The following is a 24681-nucleotide window of genomic DNA, read 5'->3' on the forward strand; positions in this document are numbered from 1 at the left end:
GGTGAAACTGACTAGACAATAATGACAAGACGAGGATAACAAGGGGGCGGGGTTACGTAACGAGACAACACAAGCACATGGCCCAAACAACAGGCCATGCGCTTGTACACAAAACATGGTTCTGCCATGATCCTGCCACAAGACTAAGAAAATCAAGAACATGATGGCAGAATCATGACAGATAGTGTAATCCGTTTCAATATGAGCTCTCAAGAAGGAAGAGTGTTAAATAAGCACTGTAAATGAATGTGTTATAATAGACCAAATGTTCACAGTAATACAAAAGTGAGATTTAGAGTTTTTTTAGAGTATTTTTGATTGATAGATCCAAACCCACATTATAATGTCACAGGAGGGGGAGAGTAGAGCCGGAAGTGAACTTCATATAAAGGTGCTTAAGAATAAACTGAGGATCTGAGTTTGTAATACAGGCAAACTGTTGACCTACAAGGTGATTGTTTCTGCTAGTAGACAGATTATTGCTGAGAAAATGAATAGCATTTACCTGACGCTGATAGACTCAAAGAATAAGAGCAGTGACAGAGTCCTGGTCAACAAATCCTTTATGCTGGTTTTGAATTAAATAGCCTATAACCTTTTTTACACATTTGATGTTCAGAGATTGCTGTCTAGAAGCGATACCGGTTTCAGAGCACTACCATAGTGGTTGCTTTAGATTTGAATTATTTGTCGGTCGATCCTCAACCCAAGCATAAGATCCATTCCACCACAATGGTAACTCCCAAAAACCCTAACATAACCCCAGTTCCCTTTCGTTGTCACTCCGAGTTCTGTCGGATGACGACGAATGGGGTTTCGCTTAGAAAGCCAATCGACTTCGAGTACTACAAAACGAGCCAATGGCAAAGAAATGCCATGGGTCTGCGGAATTTGCATTGCGTAACTCCGCCTCACCTAGTGGGTATTTAAGGAGAACGCTGGCAGCAAATAGGCATGTTTTCGCTTCGGAGCCAAGTTGATCCTTCGTTCCACAAGCCATTCCTGTACTGTCAGTTCTTCAAGACGAGCGAGATTCTCTGGTGTTGGTGTGACGGCTATCTCCGGCGAGCGCGCACTTCCTGCTTATCTGTCTGTGGTTTGACAGCGAGTGTGTTTCTCCCCAGGCGCTTCAACACAATCAGAGTTTCTTTCCTCTCACAAAAGAGCTTGCACGCGGCACGTCTTTTTAAAGATGCCTCGCCCGTGCACTTCTGGTTGCGGTAGACTCGTTGCCGACTCTGATGGGCACGAGCGTTGCATAGTGTGTTTGGGCATTGATCACGCTAGAGCAGCGCTCGTGGATGACTCATGTTCTCTCTGCGGGAACATGACCATCGCAACACTACGATCGAGACTCAGTGATCTCGCAAGAGTGAGAGTCCCCTCATCCACACCCCGATCTACTGACTCTAGAAATAGAGCTAGTACTTCGGCTGGTGGCCAGGGTGATCTGAGGGTGACGGTTTGGAACAAAGCGCCGCCTATCAGTCCGTCCCCAGCCGCGCCCTCTCCAGTGTTGCAACCCGTGAGTGCTCAGGGGTTTCCTTTGGCGCTCCAGAGGAGGACGCGATGTCTATTGCAGCATCACAAGGTGGGTCTGAATCTTCTGGAAGTGAAGACTCATCACAGCTGCCACCTTCGGGTGTGAGTACAGTTGTGCCAGAGTCTGATCCGGAGATGACGGCCATGCTTTCCCGGGCCGCCGCGAGCATCGGGTTAGAGTGGACCCCTCCGCCCTGTCCTGAGCGCTCGCGGCTGGATGATTGGTACTTGGGTAAGGCCACGGACCCCCGTCCGCGTCAAACCCCAATTCCTTTCTTCCCGGACGTGCATGATGAGATCTCAAAGTCCTGGAAGACCCCCATGTCTTCCCGTGACCGCTCGCTGATTTCATCCGCCTTTCCTTCCCTCGATGAGGCGGCTGCCCGTGGGTACACTGGGCTCCCCCCGGTTGAACGTTCTGTTGCGATGCAACTGTGTCCTCAGAGCGCTTCTTCTCGTGGTGAGCCTAAGCACCCATCCAAAGCCTGTAGGTATTCGTCTACGTTAGTGGCGAAGTCTTACAGAGCGGCGGGACAGGCGGCCACCTCTTTGCATGCCATGGCCATTCTGCAGGTCTACCAGGCCCAGATGCTCAGGGACATGCACGAGGGCAGGACAGACCCAGGGCTCTTCGATGAGCTGCGCGCCGCCACCGACCTTGCTCTCCGAGCGAAGAAGGTGACCGCACGCTCCCTGGGTTTGGTGATGTCCACAGCCGTGGTCCAGGAGAGACACCTCTGGCTGAACCTTGCTGATATGCGGGATGCCAAACGGTCTCGGCTGCTCGACACCCCCATATCACAAGACGGCCTTTTCGGCGGGGCAGTCGAGGATTTTGCCCAACAGTTCTCGACTGCTCAGAAACAGACTGAGGCTATCAAGCACATTCTGCCCCGACGGCCCGCTGCTGCCTCCACCTCCTTCCGCCGGTGGAGGGCCGGGGGAGACTCTTTTATTCTTTTTTTGTTCTCCACTCCCCGCTGCTCACCCTCGGGTGGGCAGAACCCTTATGTGGTTAAAGAAAGAAGTGACACATTCATCCCTGAGTCAACAGAGTTCTCGGACGACACGGTGCGCCGCCCCCGGGCCGTGCACCCCTCGTCCTCCTCTGTCCCAGAGCCGTATGACAGTGCGTGCCGTCCCCGGACCGTGCCACTCTCATCCTCCTCTGTCGCCAGACCCCTGGCAGAGCAGACCCCCGTGGAACGTTCGTCCTTCCCTGGTCTCCTCTATCAGGACGCGGTCTATGACTGTACCCCCACACCGGGCCGCTATGCCGTCCACGTCTGGGTCAGCCATACCGCCTCGCTGCTCCACCGACGGGAAGTCTGTGGTTCGCATGACCCCGCTGGTACAGTCCTTGGGAGCCTGGCTAGAGCTTCCCAACCTGTCCCGCTCGGTCGCGCGAACGATCAGGCTCGGCTACGCGATTCAGTTCGCGCGGTCTCCTCCCCGCTTCAGGGGAGTCCGCTCCACTATGGTCGGTGGCAATGCCCCTATCATGAGAGCGGAGGTTGCCACCCTGCTGGCGAAGGGTGCGATCGAGACTGTCCCTCCAGCCGAAATGAGGACCGGCTTCTACAGCCTGTACTTCATTGTCCCGAAGAAAACCGGTGGGTTACGGCCCATCCTGGACCTGCGCGTTCTGAACCGCTCCCTTCACAGGCTGCCGTTCAAGATGCTTACCGCCAAACGTGTTTTCGAATGTGTGCGGCACCAGGATTGGTTTGCAGCGATCGACCTGAAGGACGCCTATTTTCATGTCTCCATCCTCCCTCGACACAGACCGTTCCTGCGGTTTGCTTTCGAGGGGCAGGCATATCAGTATGCAGTTCTCCCATTCAGGCTAGCCCTGTCTCCTCGCGTCTTCACGAAGGTCGTCGAGGCAGCCCTTGTTCCCCTCCGGGAACACGGGGTTCGCATTCTGAATTATCTCGACGACTGGCTAATCCTAGCTCACTCTCGAGATCAGCTTTGCGAACACAGGGACTTGGTGCTCCACCATGTAGCCCGTCTGAGCCTTCGGGTCAACTGGGAGAAGAGCAAACTTTGCCCCGTGCAGAGGATCTCTTTTCTCGGTATGGAGATCGACTCGGTCGCCAAGTCCGCGCAGCTCACGAGCGAGCGCGCGCAGTCACTGCTGACTTGCCTGAGACAGTTCGAGGGCAAGAGTGCGGTTCCACTGAAACTTTTTCAGAGGCTCCTGGGGCATATGGCATCTGCAGGCGCGGCAACGCCGCTCGAATTGCTTCATATGAGACCGCTTCAGCTTTGGCTTCGCGACCGAGTCCCGAGGTGGGCATGGCAACACGGCACTCTCCGAGTACCAGTTACTCCGACTTGCTGTTAGACCTTCACCCCGTGGACGAACCTCAGTTTTCTACGGGCCGGTGTGCCCCTGGAACGAACTTCCCGGCATGTTGTTGTAACGACAGATGCCTCCACCACGGGTTGGGGCGCCATGTGCAATGGACGTGCTGCCGCGGGCTCATGGACAGGACCCCACCGCCTATGGCACGTCAATTGCCTCGAGTTGCTGGCTGTACAGCTCGCCCTGCGTCGCTTCCGAGCCGTGCTCAGGGGCCAGCATGTACTAGTCCGTTCAGACAATACCGCGACCGTAGCGTACATCAACCGTCAAGGTGGTCTGCGCTCCCGCCGTATGTCGCAACTCGCCCGCCACCTCCTCTTATGGAGTCAGAAGCATCTGAGGTCACTTCGTGCCATTTATATCCCCGGAGCCCTGAACTGTGCAGCCGACAAGCTCTCACGGCTTCAGCCCCTCCCGGGAGATTGGCGACTCCATCCCCAGTCGTTTCAGCTGATTTGGGACCAGTTCGGGGACGCACAGATAGATCTGTTTGCCTCTCACGACTCGACCCATTGCGCCCTGTATTATTCCCTGACGAGGGCACGCTCGGCACGGATGCACTGGCGCACAGCTGGCCGCGGGGCCGCAAATATGCGTTCCCCCCAGTGAGCCTTCTTGCGCAGACCCTGCGCAAGGTCAGGGAGGACGAGGAGCAGGTCATTCTAGTCGCGCCGTACTGGCCCACCCGGACCGGGTTCTTCGAACTCATACTCCTCGCGACAGCACCTCCTTGGCCGATTCCCCTGAGGAAGGACCTCCTCACTCAGGGACGGGGCACCCTATGGCACCCTCGTCCCAATCTTTGGAACCTCCACGTGTGGCTCCTGGACGGGACGAGGCAGGTTTTAGTACCCTACCACCAAAGGCTCTCTCCAAGCAAAGGTTGTCTCACTGGATAGTGGATGCCATTGCTTTGGCATACCAGCAGCAAGGTCGAACCGTGCCCCCTTGGTGTGACCGCCCACTCCACCCGGAGTGTGGCATCCTCTTGGGCTCTAGCGCATGACGCCTCGCTAACAGACATCTGCAGAGCTGCAGGCTGGGCGACACCTAACACATTCGCCAGATTTTACAATCTCCGAGTGGAGCCAGTGTCCTCTCATGTACTCGCTTCAACCAGCTAGTACGGACCCGCTCAGGTGTCTTCGCTTGCTCGCCATTCCACTCCACGGACTGGATACGTGCGATATTCTCCTCAGGTGAGCTTCCCCGAAAGCCCTGAGTTCCTCCAGCACTGCTGACGCTGGCGCCAGTTTCTATTGCCTGCGCGGTGGCTAGGTGCCTTCCGTGTGCATGGTACCTCCTCTGAGCTACCCCCACATGTGTATTTCCACTGTAAGCCTCTCTGAGCATGTGTCTTTCCCTTGGCAAGCCACCTTGCCACCCCTGGGGTTGACATATTCCACCTGCGGCTGGACACCCCAGTGCATGCATCCCTCGGGTCATATGTGTATTCTTAAGTCCCCCCCTGTGGGTTGGCAGTAATTGCATATTCCCCCAAAATCTGGGATATGCTCCCCAGTGTACCTTGGTATTCCTGTGCTAAATAGGAGTCCTTTGTCTGTGCTAGTCTCACGACAGGGATCTCAGATTTACGCAGGGCACTGGAAGACAGCTGAGAAGGTGGCGTGATTAGACTGGTATCCCCATTCGTCGTCATCCGACGGAACTCGGAGTGACAACGAAAGGGAACGTCTCGGTTACGGATGTAACCCTCGTTCCCTGCGTAGGGAACGGAGACGTTCCGTCTTCCTGCAACTTTCCGCAGTACCGCGGGGATCGCCTGAGCTTAGTCTTGGCTCCTCAGCGAAGAAACATGCCTATTTGCTGCCAGCGTTCTCCTTAAATACCCACGAGGTGAGGCGGAGTTACGCAATGCAAATTCCGCAGACCCATGGCATTTATTTGCCATTGGCTCGTTTTGTAGTACTCGAAGTCGATTGGCTTTCTAAGCGAAACCCCATTCGTCGTCATCCGATGGAACGTGACGTTTCTCATCTTGTTAGAAAATGCTTAAAATAATACTTTATTTCAACAATTTCTCTCCAAATTAAGCCCATTTGCAAAGCATGATGGGAAGTGAAAGTCCTGTTGATTGGGTTACTTGATTGAAACATGTTATTTCAAAATGAAAACATCGAGTTAAGTCAAAAAGTAACAGTTTCAAGTCAATTTAAAATGAAGCAATCACATTTGAACCAGAAAACAATACAATAGCTAAACATATTAATACATTTGGTCTTTTTTTAGGAATATAAACAAGTTTTTTATGGCAACCATATAAATTACTGTGGGTTGTGAGCCAATCCTGACCTCCCTGGGGCCCTAAGCTGACACCCTACGTCAAGTCTATGGTAACGAACCTTGGTGTAAAGATGGATAGTAATCTTAACCTAGAGAAACAGATAAACTCTGTTGTAAAAGCTAGTTTTTTTCAACCTAGGCTACTCACCAAATTGAAGCCATTTTTATCTTTCAAAGATCTGGAGAGGGTTATACATGCTTTTATCACCACCCGTCTGGATTATTGTAATGCTTTATATATAGGAGTTAAGCAGGTCTCTCTCTCTAGATTGCAAATAGTTCAGAATGCTGCCGCGCGACTCCTTACAGGAACCCGTAAACGGGAGCACATTATGCCTGTTCTTGCTTCTCTTCATTGGTTACCAGTTTGTTTTAGAAAACAGTTTAAGATTTTATTGTTTGTTTTTAAATCTCTTCATGGGCAAGCTCCAGCTTACATGGATGACCACACAGTCACACCTGACAGTGCTCCCACTACAATCCACCCTCATTTAGTTAGTACTAATGAAAATGTAATTCCTGATATCAAAAATAGACATATTTTATATTAATATCAATAATTCACATTTTAAATAGTACATGATTTCCATTACACGAGAGTAGATGTTAAAACTTCATGCTGATTTGTACTCGGCTTTCGCCAAGATAAGCAAAACTAAGACGTAGCTTTACAGTAAACTATGCTTCTCCATCCATTTACGCTTCTTTCCATATGGTGGTGTGACTCCCCTTCTTTCCGGCGTTAACGGCTGCAGTGTACTTGGCGCGTCAGCACACGCGACGGCTGAAACTACAGGACCAGCACGACAACCGTCTGGATTGAGCCGAGTAGGGGACATCTCTAGGGTCTTCAAGTGGGCACCTTCCGTCCTCAGTGTTTCGTCGACTAGCCCACGACACCTCAAGAGGGCTCGACAGTGACTCTGGCGTCCCAGAGTCACCCCCCTCCGTCCCCCACTCAACTCAGTCCAGCTTACTGACCTCTACATTCCTCCTGCTGCTGAGACCTAACCACAATCTCACAATATCTCCGCAACCCAACCATACGCGCCAACCCGTTTGACTAAGGCTGTCGAGCCCCACTGGTGCGTTAATATGCAGTTTCAGTGGACAACGGTTCCGTATGGCATACCACCTACCGCAAAACACAATATCTGCCCAACCACCCGTCATTCACGCAATAACGTATACAAATAAATCAACAGACTCTTCAAGTTTTCAAGAATTCTACGAAACCGTAGCGTGGCGGCCTGCACACAGCCAGCTAGAATCTTTCCGTCTCAACCACAGCCAGTTGCTGTTCCTTTCTGCTGCTTCAGATAAGATTTACTGTGCGACGCAACTCTTGGCCGCTGAATCCGATGTCTCTGAGGAACCGGGTTGTAGAGTGTGCCACAAAACCTCGGCAACCCACTTCCACTGGATAAACCTGGACTCTCCATCCTCGCTGTTCTGCTTCAGTGGCCAGATGAGCATACCGCAGTTTCTTCCTCGCATATGCCTCATCTACCGCATCCTCCCATGGCACTGTTAACTCTATCAGTTGAACAATGCGTGCTGATCCAGACCACAAAACAATATCTGGTCGTAGGTTAGTGGTGGCAATCTCAGGTGGAATAATAAGCCGTTGATCAAGATCAGCCATCATCTTCCAGTCCCTAGCAGCTTCCAGTTGTCCTGGAATTGGTGTTAACACATTTTCTTGGTGGTTGCTCGCCTGGGCGGAGGAATATTGCGTGTAATGTCTTGCTAGAACAGGTGGCAACTTATTGGTCATTTTACGCTTGCCTTCTAATGCTAAAGCCAAACATCGCAGTACTTGGTCATGGCGCCAAGTAAACCGCCCTTGGCTAAGAGCCACCTTACATCCTCTCAAAATGTGCCTTAATGTGGCAGGTGATGAACACAAAGGACAAGAGGGATCCTCTCCTACCTAGAGGTTTAGGTTCTGCGGTGATGGGAGAACATCATATGTTGACCTAATAAGGAAACTGATCCTACTCTCTTCCATTGACCAAAGGTCTTTCCAGCCCATCTTATGTTGTTCCACACTCTCCCATCTCATCCACTCTCCCTGCTTGGCCTGGGAAATGGCCTTTATACACCTCATCCTCTCCTCCTGCTTACGCACCTCGTTGACTACCAGCTTCCTCCTTTGAGCTGGGCCTGCCTTGTGCCATTTAGGAGGAGCTAAACTGAGCCCAAAACCCCCTCTTCCATGCTGTACCTGTCCCACGATATCCCCAATTTGAAGGGCAGCCTTTGCCTCTACTACAGATTTCTTTGCTGACCACTTTCTACCAGTTTTTAACACAGGGGCTGCCTCCCTTACACATTTGTCGCGTGACTCTACTAAGGTCATTTCCAGTCTGACCTTGGCACACTTAAACTCCTCGGTTAAAGCAGAGACTGGCAGCTGCAATATTCCTTTACTATAAAGTCCCACTCTGCTGAGGCAGCGTGGAACTCCCAACCATTTCCTGATGTATGAACTTATCAACGCTTCCAGCTTATCCACTGTTGTCAAAGAAACGTCGTACACGGTCAGTGGCCACAGCAACCTTGGCAGTAGACCAAACTGAAAGCACCAGAGTTTTAGTTTGCCAGGTAGAGCACAGCTGTTTATGCTCTTCAACCCTTCCACTGCTTGTCGTCTAACTTCTCCCACCCGAACTGTGTCCATTTACAAATTTAATTGTTGATATCAAAAATGCCTCCTGTGAATTAATAAAAGCTAAAATGGCTTGCCATTGCATGTCACTGTGTTTTAAATGATAAAAGCAATAATTGATACTTGATGGTTATTATTTACTGAGGGATGTGCATCCATATTGATCAGTATGTCCAGCCAATCAACATTTTAAATGCAGTATAGTCAATGTGAATAGATTGCTTTCCATCTTGCTTTATTGCAGAGTTGTAACTATACTGACTTGGAGACTAGACAATCATTGTCTTCTTCAAAAGTATGAGCGCCTTATGAGGAGTGCCATCACACCCATTTTGTACTGGTAACTGCCTGGTCCCCATAGATGTTTTACTGGAAAGTGGTGCGCGTTTCATTTTACTGTTCTTTGCTGACATCAAACTTGGAGAGGAGAGAACAACTCTGCCTAATCACTGTTCGCGCAATTCACTCACATGGTGTTTTTCTCTCAGTCTCTCTTTTCGTGATCAGAAGGATAGTTCCACTTAATTATCTCATCGATGTTGTAAAACTTTGGTTGACGCGCTTTGACACGAGGGGGAGGCGGGGCCTTGAGTAATTTGCGGGGCCCTACGCAGCTTGCGTAGTGTGCATATAGGGAGGATCGGCTCTGGGTACATAGTTCCCACAGGCCAATTAATGTCACGTGACTTCCCTGGAGACGCCATGGTTGAGGGCATAAGCTGCTCTGTTTACAAAGTTTTACAAGCAAATTTCGAATATGTCTTTCTGTTTATAATGTTACGAAAATCATGAAGAGACAAAGTGGCAGAGATTATAAAGAGACTCTATTAACACAAGACAGAGAGAGGTACAATGCGAAAATTTCAGTCATAAATGGTGTGGAGGAACTTGCACCGAGCACTGATTATGCAGCTTTGCCTCATACAGTACCCACTAAACATCAGACGTCTATTGGACAGGCAGATCATGTCTATATTGCTTCAGTCGGTCCAAGACCAATTTTTGACCTTTATGCAACGTGCAATCTAGGTCCGCTATTTGGACATCTAACTATGACCCCACCTGGACGTCAATATAATGTTCAATATTTGAACGCCGGAATAGGTAATTTTCTGGATGTTATGTGGACGTCTAAGACAGGTGCAGGAAATTGACATGATCTAGGTTTGCAAAGTTACCTCCAAATGAAGTATTTTCTACGTCATGTTTGGAAGTCAGACTTTGGTCCCCTGAAGGTGCAGACTGTGACGCCATGTGGACGTCTAAGACAGGTGCAGGAAATTGACATGAACAATGAATGTAGGGAAATGTTTGATTGACTGAGGCATTAATCATTGACATGCTTAGCTTTGTGAATGCATTTTTTAATGTTAAATAATAACATGGTTTTTCAACGTGATTCATTAGTAGCCTAGGTCTAAAGCAAAAGTAGTTTGCACGTCGTGATGACGTCCGGAATTGGTCCAGCATATATGTATGTGACGATCACACAAGTATTGTAATTGTACATTAAGTATAGTCAAAATTATTGGTTTCATTTTGAATATGTTATTGGGTTATTTTGGAAAAAGAAACATTCAGAAGGGTTTTATTCTAATGTGATTCATTTTAAAAGAAAAAGAGAGAAGTGTGCAATGCTACTCCTGACCGTTAGGGGCAGAGTCGAGCGATGGGTGTTAAGCTGTGCGAGTCGTGAGTTTTTCATTACTCCAGAGAGCTTGAACTTGAAGTTTCTCTCCTGTGTTACAGGTGGGTAAATGTATAAAAACACTTTAAAGTTGAATTTAACCATGCTGAAATGTGTTTATATATAATGTGAATATAAGTGAATTGTTTTAGAGAAGTGATGCTCGTCAGAGGTTGTTTTTGAGGTTGATTTAAGCGAGAGAGAAAAGCTCGACCGATTAGCGGCCTACTGAAAACGCACATGTAACGTTTGTGAGCGCGTCAGTTAAAAATATACATTTTTCTTTATACAAATGCACATGAAGGTATTTTATAAGCCTTAATGGTTAATAAGTATTGTTTAACATACTATATATGTGTTTTGAAGATCGATTGATAATAGTTAATGTGTTAAATAAGGTTTAAAGTTATATTAGAAGTATAATAATAATTCTGAGAGTGATTTACAGCATCGTATTAATGTGATACTGGAAAAATATTGTGAATAGAAATTATTAATCATTTAAGAGAAGTAATTGAAGTATATTACTATGGTTTTTGTATTTCTTTTTTTTGTGGAATAGTGTGAAATATAAAAATACAGAGTCAGTAAACATGAATGTGAAATTGAGAAGTTTATTTTATTGCAGATTGTGAATTGACATGAACACTGAAAGTCATTATAATGTTAAGAAGACATTGAAAATGTGATATGTGAAGCATAATGTGACTCTGAGAAACAGAGATTTGTTTAATGCACATATTGTGAATAAATTACTCCAGAGAGCTTGAACTTGAACACTGTCTCCTCGTTTCTCTCCTGTGTTACAGGAGAATAATCTGTTCCTCACGGGTGCAGACGCCACGGTACCCGTTACAGATTTTTGGTGGCCCGTAGGCTTGGGCGGTATCCAAATTTTGATACCGTCAAACCTCCTCCCTATTTTACCGCGGTATACGGTATTACCGCGTGATAATTCAAAATTATGACATAAGGCTCAGAAGGCATCACCAAACTGTTGGTTTGAGCAGGGATGAGTCACAATTTTCGAATATTTGATTTTATTATAGAATATGGAATAGGTTGTGGGATTATTGTCTAAAAAAAATCCCCATGTTTTCCGTTCTGATGCGGTGGTGACACGTTCAACCAGAGGGTGGCGATGCCAATAATGCATCTAAAAGCTGTCAATCAACTCTCAGACAACAGGAGAAGATGCACATTGTCTCACACCAGAGCATGCGAGCGGAGTGGTAATATTTCCTCCAGAGCAGAGAGCGCATTTCTGAAGATCCCGCGCCGCGTGCTCAGTCCACTCAGCGTCGCGCGCTCAGAACGCCCGCAGTGACATGCTGGTTAGAAAACATGTGAAGTAGGGCTGCCCGTGCACGACTAAAGGTTTTTTTTTCTAGTTGACTAGTAGTAGTTGATTTAAGCCATTAGTCTAATCACATATTTATATTGATTAAATTACTTAAATATATATAGGAGAGAATGCTAAACCATAATGAGCGTTTTCGTAATATATTGCCTATTCTGCATCTCAAAGCACGCATAAAGCTTGCCACAAAGAACCGGCAAAAGTAATTATAATGCATGAAACATTTGAATTGTTTATTAATGAAAAACTTTCTATGTCAGTGGCTGCACAGATAAAGTTTACGATGCAGACTCTCATCTTCGCAGAGTGAACGCGCATAGAGAGAAATGCACACTTCATATGAATTAGCCTACACAGAGAGCAGCCCATTTCTTTTAGTTTTTAATTGTTTTGTTTAAAAGTAGACATTTCAAGCTTACTATATATATACACTTCTCAGATATTTAAGGCATCTATCTTATACGCTGAGTTTCGTTTTTTTAGGAGACGCGCTCCAGTTCACGCGCCGGTGCCTCCGTGTCCGGCTTATATTGTCTAATATATATGCTTTTATTTATTACTCCAGGCAATTCGTTGATGAAACATTGATTAAAATTAAGATACAATTTATACAAAACGAAATTCACTTTAAAGAAAGGCTTTCTACAAAACGAAAGCCTCTCACGGAGACTTCAGATGCCCCAACACCTGCGATGAGACGACTCGACGCCGGCGAAATGTTATGCCCTAAATTAATACATGATGATTAACTAACTATATTCTTCTATGTACATTTCTGAAATGCACTTTCTGTAAAGCTGCTTTAAAACAATATGTATTGTGAAAAGCGCTATACAAATAAATTTGAATTGAATTGAATTGAAAACAAAATGTAATAAGTGGTCAAAAATCATGTCTGACCCATTCCAAATGTTTTCCGATATTGGGCATCTTATCATCCTATCTTATTCATCTCATGCAGTTTCCTTTTCATATAATCAACATAGATGAAATAAAAAAATAACAACATTATATTATTAAACATAAATATGAAAAGAAATACGTTTTTTTTTTTACTTATAGCCTATTTAAGTGTCACACCGCTCCGCTGTATAGCTGTGTAGCCTACATGCATGTGTGTGTGCATATGGTGGAGGGGTGCGATTTTCGAATAATAATCAAATAATACCAGGCGATCTTCAAATATTATTTTTGCTTGAAATGCCCATCCCTGCCAAACTGCAGAAGTCGTGTTCTTCTTCGAGACCAGGTCACTCGGTGCGCAACTTGCCATCTTTCCCCCTCTCTCCCCCACTCTTTCTCCTCCACACTGTCACGTGATGACAACCACACATAAGCATTTTTAGCCATTAAATAAATTATATTTAATATTTAATCCTTGTCTCCTATATAAGTGCATTGGATTTTTTTTATGACGGTATGACGATATTGAAACTGATACCGTTGCTATTTTTAGATCCCGCGGTATACGATATTACCGTATTACCGCCCAAGCCTAGTGGCCCGTATGGGGAATGACAGTAGATGCGCAGGCTACAAGCACGACCAGAATCAGCAGTTGACATGTTCCAGGAGCTGACGTCTCTTCAGGCTTGAAGTGAGAGGAAGATTGGGTGATGCATGGATCCTGCTTTCACCAGAACGAGTACCGGTGAGGTGACGATTGTTCTGCACACGTGGAACCAGACCAGCAGAGGCGAGTGAAAGCGTGACCAGCACGAGCAACCGACGGTGGGGAAGAGAGAAAAGCAGTCATGGCGGATGGTGAGAGAAAAGGCTTGGTGTGGAGCATCAAGAAAAGTCTACTCATGCTGACGGCCGATGAACTTTTCCAACTAGCCCAGAAGGTTGGTCCGGTGCCAGGGAAGGACTCATCCACACTTCAGGTTGGCGAAGAAGAGAGTTGCTTTGAGTACATTCTAACTTTTATGAACAGTGACATGTTGGTGGAATCTGAGGATTCAGGTATGGCAGTGCTGTTAGAGCTTAATGATACTGTAAATAATGTCATTCAGATTCGTTATGCTCAACCTAAATTAGGTGTTGTGGAGAATGTGAACGAGATAACGCCAATTCCAGTACTGAGTGAGAACAGAACAGTAGGCCAACTAGCGACAGATACGGATAACTTGACAACCGTTAACGTGACAGCCAGTGGTTCGAATATTACTCGCACAGCTGCAGTTAGCGTGAACAACCCCCCACTCACACCTACGGAAGTCAAAAGCACACAGAACGCTGACACAGAGTTACAGAGAGTGCTTTCTAGTTACGCTGAGCTTAGCAATAAAGTCATGCAATACATAAACAGCCCCACATCCTCACTCACACCCACACCTCCACCATTACAACCTACTCAACAATATGATAACACTCCCACACCAGAACAGCAGCCACATGGAAGACACGACCGAATAATTCCCCTTCGAGACCTTTCACTGCTTCGTCGCGAGTTCAAGATCCAAGGTGGACAGATCGGCGATCAGGGCTCAGATTTAAGCTACAATAGCATATGCAGACAAATCGATGAGGGTGTTAAAGAGCGATTCAGCGAGACTGAAATATTGAGAGGCGTTCTCAGAGCCATTAGACCGGGAAACTTTAAAGACATGCTAATACACAAAGACGATTTGACGATAGACGAGCTGAAAGGCTTTCTGCAATCCCATTTAGGTGGGCGAAGCAACACAGAACTTTTCCAAGAGCTCATGTGCACAAAACAAAATGACGGCGAGACTCCGCAACAATTCTTGTATCGAGTGATAGGCCTCAAACAAAAGATCCTGTTTGCTTCAAAATACGTGTGAAGTATAATGCGAACACAGTTCAAGACGTTTTCCTCCACGCCGTGTATCAGGGTCTCAACCATAAGCATAACGACATACGTCGAGAACTGAAACCATTTCTCTCTGATAGCAGCGTGTCTGACGAGACGATCTTAAAGCAAATGATGAAGATAACAAACATTGAGAATGAGAGACAGAGACGTTTGGGGTCAGTTGTGAAGCAGAAACAAATAAGTGTGAATAGCACAGAGCTTGAAGCGGCAGCAGTACAAGGCAGTAGTACAAAGAAAGATGTTCCAGACAAACAGTCAAAAGCTGATGTACTCCAGCAGTTAACTGAGAAAGTAGAGGAGTTAATGAATAAAGTTGAACTACTGCAAAGACCCCAGCAGATTCAAAACCCAGAATGTTGCCATCATTGCCAAGTTAAAGTGGATCAAAGGAAACCCAGACCAAATAGCTGTGCTAATTGCCTCGAACAAAACCGCCCAGGTTGCACTCATTGTTTCTACTGTGGTGAGGACGGTCACAGAGCAGTAGGCTGTTGGAAAAAACCCAAGCGTCCGGAAAACTGGAGCCGGTTTCTGCCACGGGACAAGCAGTGACCGGGCTTCACGTTCAGTCCCACAGTGCTGAGGGTAGCGTACGGAGCTTTGAGAGTCATACAGAGACAAGTTCAGTTAATCAGAGACCAAAAGAAAACAATGAACAAGTCAATAACCAACTTTCTCTCTCTTTACCCACTCAACCCAGTCGACGTCTGGCCAAGTTCATAGGAGCCAAAGCCCTTGCACGATGTGACCTCAATGGGTTGACAGTCAATGCCTTACTGGACACTGGAGCCCAGGTGAGCATGATAGATAGAAGCTGGAAAGAGAAGTATCTACCAAACACACCCATTAGGCCGCTTAGTGAAATCTTTGATGAGAGAGAAGAGCTGGAAGTGCACGCGGTGAATGGAGAAATCCTCCCTTTTGATGGCTGGGTCCTTATTGCAGTCAGTTTCAGTGGAAATGGTGCGCTTAGCCAGTCGATCATGGTGCCTTTTCTCATCTGTAGCATTCCGCTTGCACAGCCACTACTTGGGTTTAATGTCCTAGAGGAAGTGATTCAGAATCGAACAAAAGAACTTGTCCCAGCACTTACCACGCTTCTATCTGACGCAATATCGGTTCCTGCGGAGAAAGTTGAGCTGCTGATGAACTTCATTCAGACTGACAAACCCTCCATGTATCAGAGATTGATAAGAACGGGTAATTATGAGACTACAGTCCCAGCCGGACAAGTAGCCTGGGTGAAGTGTCAGGTCCCATCCACTGTAGACCAGTCAGACCCTCTTCTCTTGTTTGAACCTAACGAGAACAGTGGCCATCTCACCGAGATTGAGGAGGGCTTACTAGAACTACAGACCGCAAAGAGACCTTATGTCATAATACCAGTAAGAAATGACACGAAGCATCCTGTTACAATACCAAGGAAGACAGCCCTTGGTAGCGTCCAGACGGTGGCTAGAGTGATTGAGAACAATCCATTAGAGAGCCCCAGGCCCAGAGTAGCAGTCGTTAAAGCAGCAACAGCCCCAGTTAAACAGAGTGTTCCAGCGTTATGGCAGCCGCCTGTGGACCTCAGCCACCTTGGTGATGAGGAACAAGAAAAAGTCAAGAAAATGCTGTGGGAAGAATCGGCTGCTTTTGCACAAGACAGTCATGATATTGGATGTATTCCTAGTCTACAGATGTCTATCTCACTCAAAGACGAGATTCCAGTGCAGAGAGCTTACTCTTCTGTGCCCAAACCACTGTTCAAAGAGGTGAAGGAGTATGTACAAGATCTGCTCATGAGAGGTTGGATTGTGAAGTCAAAGTCCTCTTATGCTGCTCCAGTGGTCTGCGTCCGAAAGAAAGACGGTACACTCCGTCTCTGTATCGTTTATCGTCTCTTGAATCAGAAGACCATCCCTGATCGACATCCCCTACCTAGGATACAAGACCTGACTGATAGCCTCGGTGGTTATTCCTGGTTCAGCATCCTCGGCTAAGGCTTATCATCAGGGCTTTATCGCCAAGGACTCCCAGCACCTCACTGCTTTCATTACCCCCTGGGGGCTATATGAATGGGTGCGTATCCCTTTTGGCCTCTCCAACGCCCCAGCAGCTTTCCAGAGAAGCATGGAGGAGATGTTGAGTTCCTTGAGAGATGATTGCTGTCTTCCGTACCTTGACGACGTGCTCTGCTATGCAAGAACCTTTGACGAGCACGTGGAAGGGGTCCGTGAAGTACTCCAAGCTCTTCAGCGACATGGAGTGAAACTGAGACCTGAAAAATGTGAGTTATTCCGACGAGAAGTAAGATATGTGGGTCGTCTTGTGTCAGCTCAGGGAGTGAGAATTGATCCCAAAGACCTGGATGCACTGCGGTCGTTAGCCAGCAGGACACCACAGACAGTGGGAGATGTAAGAAAGCTCACCGGGTTCCTGGGCTATTATCGTTCCTACATTCAGGACTTCTCAAGGATAGCAAAGCCCATCTATGAGCTGCTACAAGTCAAGCCAGGACAAGCCGCTGTAGCACGTGGAAAAAGTAAAGGTCCACAACTACCATCCAGAACCCCTGTGGAGTGGGCCATCGAGCATCAGGAAGCCCTCGACCGACTTGTATCTCTCCTTGTTAGCCCCCCCGTGCTAGCATACCCCAACTTCGACTTACCCTTTGTATTACATACCGATGCTTCAGACCAGGGGCTCGGCGCGATTCTTTATCAACATCAGAATGGCAAGTTAAGAGTCATTGGGTACGGGTCTAGGACTTTGACTGCGGCTGAGCGAAACTACCACTTGCATAGTGGAAAGCTAGAGTTCCTCGCCTTGAAATGGGCCGTGTGTGAAAAGTTCAGGGATTATTTATTCTACGCACCTCATTTCACAATATTCACAGACAACAATCCCCTGACCTACGTCATGACTACAGCCAAGCTAAATGCAGTAGGCCATCGGTGGGTAGGTGAACTCTCCGATTTCAGATTTGACATAAAGTACAGACCAGGAAAGGCTAACATCGATGCCGATACGCTGTCGCGTCTTCCTTTAAACATTGAGGCCTATGCTGAGTCCTGTACCAAAGAGTGTACCGAAGACGTGGTTCGTGCGATATGGGATGGAAGTAAAGTAGCCAAACTGAAAGATGTACCGTGGGTGGCGGCTCTCAACATCTCTTCCCAAGCCGACTTATCCCCCTCATTTGATCACTTGACCGCAATCAGTCACGATGAGCTTGTGGAGGCACAACATGCAGATGAAGCCATCGGTGAAATGATCAAGTTAAAAGAGGCGGGTACACCTTTAACTGACGAGATACGGAAAGCGGCTAGTGGAGCCACTAGGAGACTATTTCATGAATGGGGAAAGTTAGTTTTGGAGAATGGTCTCTTGTACAGGCGTGCTAATGAAAGAAGGCAGTTGGTGCTCCCTGCTAAGTACAAAGACATTGTCTTGAAGAAACTCCATAATGAAATGGCCCATGTCGGTACGGAAAGAGTCCTCAATCTTGCCAGAGAGAGATTTTATTGGCCCTTCATGGCTAGAGAGATCGAAGAACATATCACAAGGAAATGTCCATGCATAAAATCGAAGAAGCCAGTTACTCATGTTCGCGCGCCAATGGGTAGTATAACATCAAGCTCGCCACTGGAGTTGGTGTGTATTGACTATCTACACCTAGAGACCAGTCGTGGGGGTTACGAATATATCCTTGTGGTCGTCGATCACTTTACGAGATTCGCCCAAGCTTATCCGACAAAGAACAAGAGTGGGAAAACGGCAGCTGAGCGAATCTTTAATGATTTCGTCCTCCGCTTCGGATATCCATCAAAGTTACACCACGACCAAGGCCGTGAATTTGAGAATGAGCTCTTTCGGACGTTGCAACAGTTGTCAGGTATTCGTCATTCGAGAACATCACCATACCATCCCCAGGGGAACCCGGCGGAACGGTTTAATCGGACGATACTCCAGATGCTAAGAACGTTGCCAGAGAAAGAAAAGGAACGATGGAAAGATCAAATCCCACTAGTCATTCATGCGTACAATTGTACTCGGCACGAGTCGACAGGCTACTCACCTTTCTTCCTTCTTTATGGTCGTCATCCTCGCCTTCCAGTTGACTTACTGTTTGGGTTGGTTGAAGAAACGGAGCCTGACTCGCCAAAGGGAGATGCAAAGAAGTGGGCAAAGCAGATGTCGGAGGCTTATCGAATTGCTAACGAGAGTAGTAAACAGGCCAGTGCCAAAGGCAAAGTGCTTTACGATAAGAAGGCAAGGGGAGTGGTACTACAGCCTGGCGATAGAGTCTTGGTCAGGAACCTTGGTGAGCGCGGTGGACCAGGAAAACTACGGTCATATTGGGAGAAATCGATTTACGTTGTGAAAGAACAGTTCGCGGATAACCCAGTATACGTAGTCTACCCTGAGTTTGGAGACAAGAGAAAGACAAGGACATTACACCGTAATCTGTTGTTATTAGCAAATGACCTTCCGGTGGAAGCTCTTCCATGCCAAGATGCTCCTGAAAAGAGAACACAGAAAAGGAAACATCAGACTCGACGCACCAATGTCTCAGAACGTGCAAGTCTACAGGAAGTATCAGGTTCAGACTCAGATTCTGGAGAAGACTCAGATGGTCCTCGTTATTGGTTGAGGGTACCAGTAGAAAAGATAAAGAAGATACCTGTGGTAGCCCCACCACAACAATCAGTAACCTCTCTGAGCCAGCCAACTCCAATACCTGCTGAAGAAAAGGAGGAATGTAGGATGCACCACTTACCTGAAACGGATTTGTAACCTGAGGGAAACGTAGAGATAGAGGAACCCGGAGAAGATGAAGATCAGTTTGTTGTTGCGGGACCTGAGGAACAAGATGGATATGATGAGGATCCAGAGTTCAGTCAAGAGGAACAGTTTCCAGTCAGTGCAGTGCCAGATAACCAGACCCAGGTCAGAAGGTCAAGTCGGGAGCGACTACCTAAACAGATTTTCACATATGAGAACCTTGGTCAGCCTACACAGACAACACAGGCTACAGTTAAAGTGACAAACACACACTTACAATCACCTGTTTACCTGCACCCATTTATGCCTTATTCAACCCCAACATGTCCACTTAACCTTTATTCTACCCTTTACCCCCTATTTACATACATGCCTTATACGGTACCAGCAACACCATATATATTGCCAGTTCCAGTTGCTTGTTAAAAGAGGCTTTGAGTTAAATAAGTAGAGAAGAAAATGGTGGGACCCATTTCTTTTTGCTGGGAAGTGTGTGACGATCACACAAGTATTGTAATTGTACATTAAGTATAGTCAAAATTATTGGTTTCATTTTTAATATGTTATTGTGTTATTTTGGAAAAAGAAACATTCAGAAGGGTTTTATTCTAATGTGATTCATTTTAAAAGAAAAAGAGAGAAGTGTGCAATGCTACTCCTGACCGTTAGGGGCAGAGTCGAGCGATGGGTGTTAAGCTGTGCGAGTCGTGAGTTTTTCATTACTCCAGAGAGCTTGAACTTGAACACTGTCTCCTCGTTTCTCTCCTGTGTTACAGGAGAATAATCTGTTCCTCACGGGTGCCGACGCCACGGTACCCGTTACATATACATGAAACAGGAAGTCCTGCCTGCAGTATGGTAGTTCCACAGGAAACACCACAGGAAAAGTGAACGACAGCAACTTCAAGCAAGAGATAGGCCTAAATCTGAAAAATCCTTGTTTTCAAGGTAGGTCCGGTCAACTTAGTGAAGTTTATGTTAAATTATGCTTTACTAATTTTAGCTGTTTTAGCGTTATTGTCTTAAACTAGCCTACTTAAACCTGTTGTGGGGGAGGGAGTGAATCTCCACTAGCTAGCGTTAGCTAAACATTGGCCATAGTTAGTCTAATTTTGAAAACAACTTTTGCACGGCACCAAAGATCAGTGTTGTGCAAGTTACTTCCAAACTGTAATACATTATATATTACTTGTTACTGTTATTTAAAAGTAATTCATTACCTTACAATATTACTGTCTCAGAATTGTAATGCGTTACATTACTCCTGTATTACTTTTGAGTTACTTTCACCAAAAGAAGTAGAACATTCTAAAATGACTAGGGCTGTAACGATACGCAATATGAAACCGAAATCGCAGATCCAATGCCACCACATCTTTAAATTACAATTAGTTTTATTTGAAGTTAACATTATGAAATACGTAGACCTACACCACAAAACTAGTTGAGGATAAATTATTTAAAATTGGGGAATTCCAGCGTTTTGGACGTGACATTTGCAGTCAAAACTTGAAATCTAAATTCTCAGAAAATGCATTTAATACCAAAATATTGAAACGTCTGTTTATCCATAGGCTCCTCCCTGAAAGGAGTCCAGACATTAGAAAAATATCAGTCTACACATGCGTTTTATATTTAATATTAGGGAAATAGACAGTCATGCGTGACAAAAAAATCTTTAACTTTTAGGAGACATTCTGTGAATTACACTGCGCAAATCGGATGAAGAAGGGTTGGCTCTCCACAGAACATAAAATATTCTTCTTTTTTTTTTTTGTGTTCGCATTTATGAGGAAAAAACAATGTTACAGAGTGGACGTGACAGTTCTCCGTTACCGAAACTCAGCGTATAAGGTAGCCTACTTCACGGACCTGAGAAATATATCTATATTGAAATGTCTACTTGTAAACAGTACAATTCAAAACGAAAGAAAACGGACTGCTCCCTGCTTATCTGTATGGAATGTGCATTTCTCTCTGGCGCATTCACTAGCCTACTGCGAAGATCACGAGTCAGCATCGTCAACTTCATCTTTATTAATAAACATTTAAAATGTCTCCTTGCTATATTTGACATTCATAATCATTGCTTTTGCCGGTTCTTTGTGAGAGCTTTTAGGTGCTTATCGGCAGCGCCGCCGCCCTTACATGAACGCGTCACCACTGCATCAAAAACATGATTGCGTGATGAAAACATGAAAAATACCACATAAACATAGCCTAACTGTTTAGAAAGAAAACACAGAACGAATAGCCTAATGCACGTCCATCTCGCGAATGTATACTCTCTTCTTCATGTCATCTTCATATACCATTAGCCGCTTTTCCACTGGCCAGCGCGAGCACAGAGGCCGAAATCATGCCTCACGGCACTCTTGTAAAAAATAAATCGCTATACAAATATATCAGACGCTGCCATTTAGTCTTTATTTACAGACTTGGACACCACACGCGGCTATTGACTGACCACGAACAGGTAATTTAGCCTACTTGCATTTTTCATTGGTTAATGTCTCGCGGTCTTGCTGTTTTTTTGTTTGTTTTACAATTAAAACTAAAAGTCTGTTGTAACGCAAGCCTTACTGAACATGTACCGAGTAAAATATTACTGAAAATTGATTAGTAATGCCTTAAACTACTGCGTTACAGCAAAAAGTAATATGTTACTGTAATGCATTACTTTTGTAACGCGTTACTCCCAGCACTGCCAAAGATTAACAAGTAGCAGCTAACATCATTCCGCTACATGTTTTGTACATTTGCTGGGGTTTTATTTTGGCCGTCGTTGGTTGCCCAATGATCTGGCCGTGATTGCACTTTAAAAATCCCACATTCCAAGGCAACTATGGCTTGGTTCTCTGTATGGCAATACTTTAAACTGACTAATGCCATGTTTTTTGTGGTCTGCCACTGCCTTTGTCATAAAGAAAACTAAAATTTGATAAAATAACAATAACATAACAGAATGTTTGCAAACCCTTGCTTGCAACTGTTTTATGCCAGTGACCCGCTAACATTACAAAACAATGTTGGTCATAAAAATGCAAACTGTATAGGTAAAACTCAAGGCTAAAATAAACACTAGTCATGCAGCACAATTTAATGTTCTAACAATCAACCTAAAAGTAAACATGTGGGCAACGAGAACCACCTGTCAGTCACATGTTCCCATACAAGGGGTGATATAAGTTGTTTAACAGATCAAGATGTACTGTAAATACCAGGAATTGAAAGCTGGCATTCTGATCTTTAGTCTCACATTCGTATTTTTATCTTAAACCCAAATGTCTTCAATGTACAACAAAAATAAAGAAATTTGCCTTGTTGTTCCCATAACTTTGGAGATGACTGATTGTGATCTTCATTTGTGTTTATTGATTTCAGTGTACCAGAAAAAAGTCCTAGACATACTCGCTGACATAAGAACTTGCTTAAAGCAAAGCCAACCTGCCAGTTCACCAGTAAACATCGAAAAGATGGAGACTATGGAGGACTTTGACCGTGAAGAGGAATGTCTCCACTCTCCATGATGCGGAGGCCTAGGATGCTTTGGTAGTTGTATAAGTATGGAAGTAAAAGATAGCTGTATACAATACAATGCACTCACTCATTGTTAGTTTATTTTGGGGAGGGCCAGTCAACCTTAAATATCAAAAGTTGGTGGAAAGACCACTAAGGACTGTGTCCACAAAGCCCTTGACCGGTACGTTAGTACATACAGTATGGATTTTGTGTGATGTCCAGGTGCTTTGTTTTTTTCAATGTCTGAATCACAATCAGTTTCATCGGCCATGCATGCATTGATGGAGCACCTTATTGGCTACCAAGACAGATGATAGGAAATTACTTTTGACCCCGGAATTAAGCCCACAAATATCCATCATGGTGGCGGCCAATTTCAGCCCGTTTAGGCTGAGTTTGCTAAATGCATAGAAATGGATGGGAGGGGGAGGAGCTTCTCTCTGTTACGGATAGTGAACAGAGGACACAAGTGCAAGTAAAACTGGTCTTTATTGAACAATAATATAAGCCAGCCTCAGAAACGTGAAGGAAGATAACCGGAACAAAGTCTCAGTCTGATGTAGTCGATCTCACGAACTCACAGAAACAATAGAAACAGTGCAGGAACAGAAGCGTTGGCAACGCAGGCTTGCGTGAGCAACTCAGAGGGGCACGGTCAGTGTGTAGCGAATCCTCCGTGAAGACGAGACACGATGACGATGAAACGAGGCGAACATCCAACGAAGAAACAGACTGGGACCCAAGGAACTGGAACAGGCTAGACACATCCACAAACAACGATCTGACAAACACAAGACGCATGAGGTGAGTATAAATAGGCACTGGAAATGAGTATCACCTGTCGCTGATTCTCCGGGAGGATAATCAGCGACCAGGCCTACACACGTGCACATACACACACATAAACACAGCGCAAGGAACAGTCAGTAAATTCATCAACCGTGACACTCACTGTCTCCAGTTATATTAATACCTCCATGGCGTAAACCCCCCTGACTGACATGACTGTGTGTATACACAATATTATTTGTGTATGTGTTTGTGGCCACAGAACATACTTTCTTCTATTGATTTCTAAATGTAAATTATTTTCCTTTAGACTCTTCTCTAATGCCGTAATGGCATCTTTTAATATGAAGGGGAGGGGGCAAAACGGCAAGAGGCCTTTCGGAAACACAAAAATATACAGAGCACTACAAGGTAAGGCCAGATAAAAAAGAATAAGGGACTTGATGTATGACTGCAGAGTGCCTTTGTATGATAGTAATTATGTGTGTTTTTGTACTTGTGCAGATGGAGTTATGAAGTTCGACCAAACTGCTACGGAGGACTCCATTAGAACTTTCACCTCAGAACACCTTAAACACGCACCACAAAGAAGTGGAAAGTTCACTACTCCACATAGTCACTGATCATGTACACACGCGCATATATATATATATATATATATATTAGGGGTGTAACGGTTCACAAAATTCACGGTTCGGTTCGATACGATACACTTGTGTCACGGTTCGGTTCGGTACGATTCGGTACGTTTCCGATACAGCAAAAAGAAAGAAATGCCAGAGAAATTTCCTTGATTTAATCTTTTTAATTATATTTTTATTAAAAC

At 45.6% G+C, this 24681-nt stretch overlaps 1 long non-coding RNA gene across 1 annotated transcript; it reads left to right on the forward strand.

The window, feature by feature from the left end:
• Positions 1–20405: 20405 nt before the first annotated feature.
• On the forward strand, positions 20406–24479 carry LOC130070444 (uncharacterized). The gene is made up of 3 exons (XR_008803882.1): positions 20406–20492; positions 24166–24266; positions 24360–24479. It is a non-coding gene; the product is annotated as an uncharacterized LOC130070444 (long non-coding RNA).
• The last annotated feature ends 202 nt before the right edge of the window (positions 24480–24681 follow it).

This window comes from Rhinichthys klamathensis, unplaced genomic scaffold (genome assembly GCF_029890125.1).
Source record: "Rhinichthys klamathensis goyatoka isolate OS25496 unplaced genomic scaffold, OSU_Roscu_1.1 h1tg000406l_1, whole genome shotgun sequence".
In the NCBI taxonomy this organism is placed as follows: Eukaryota; Metazoa; Chordata; class Actinopteri; order Cypriniformes; family Leuciscidae; genus Rhinichthys; species Rhinichthys klamathensis.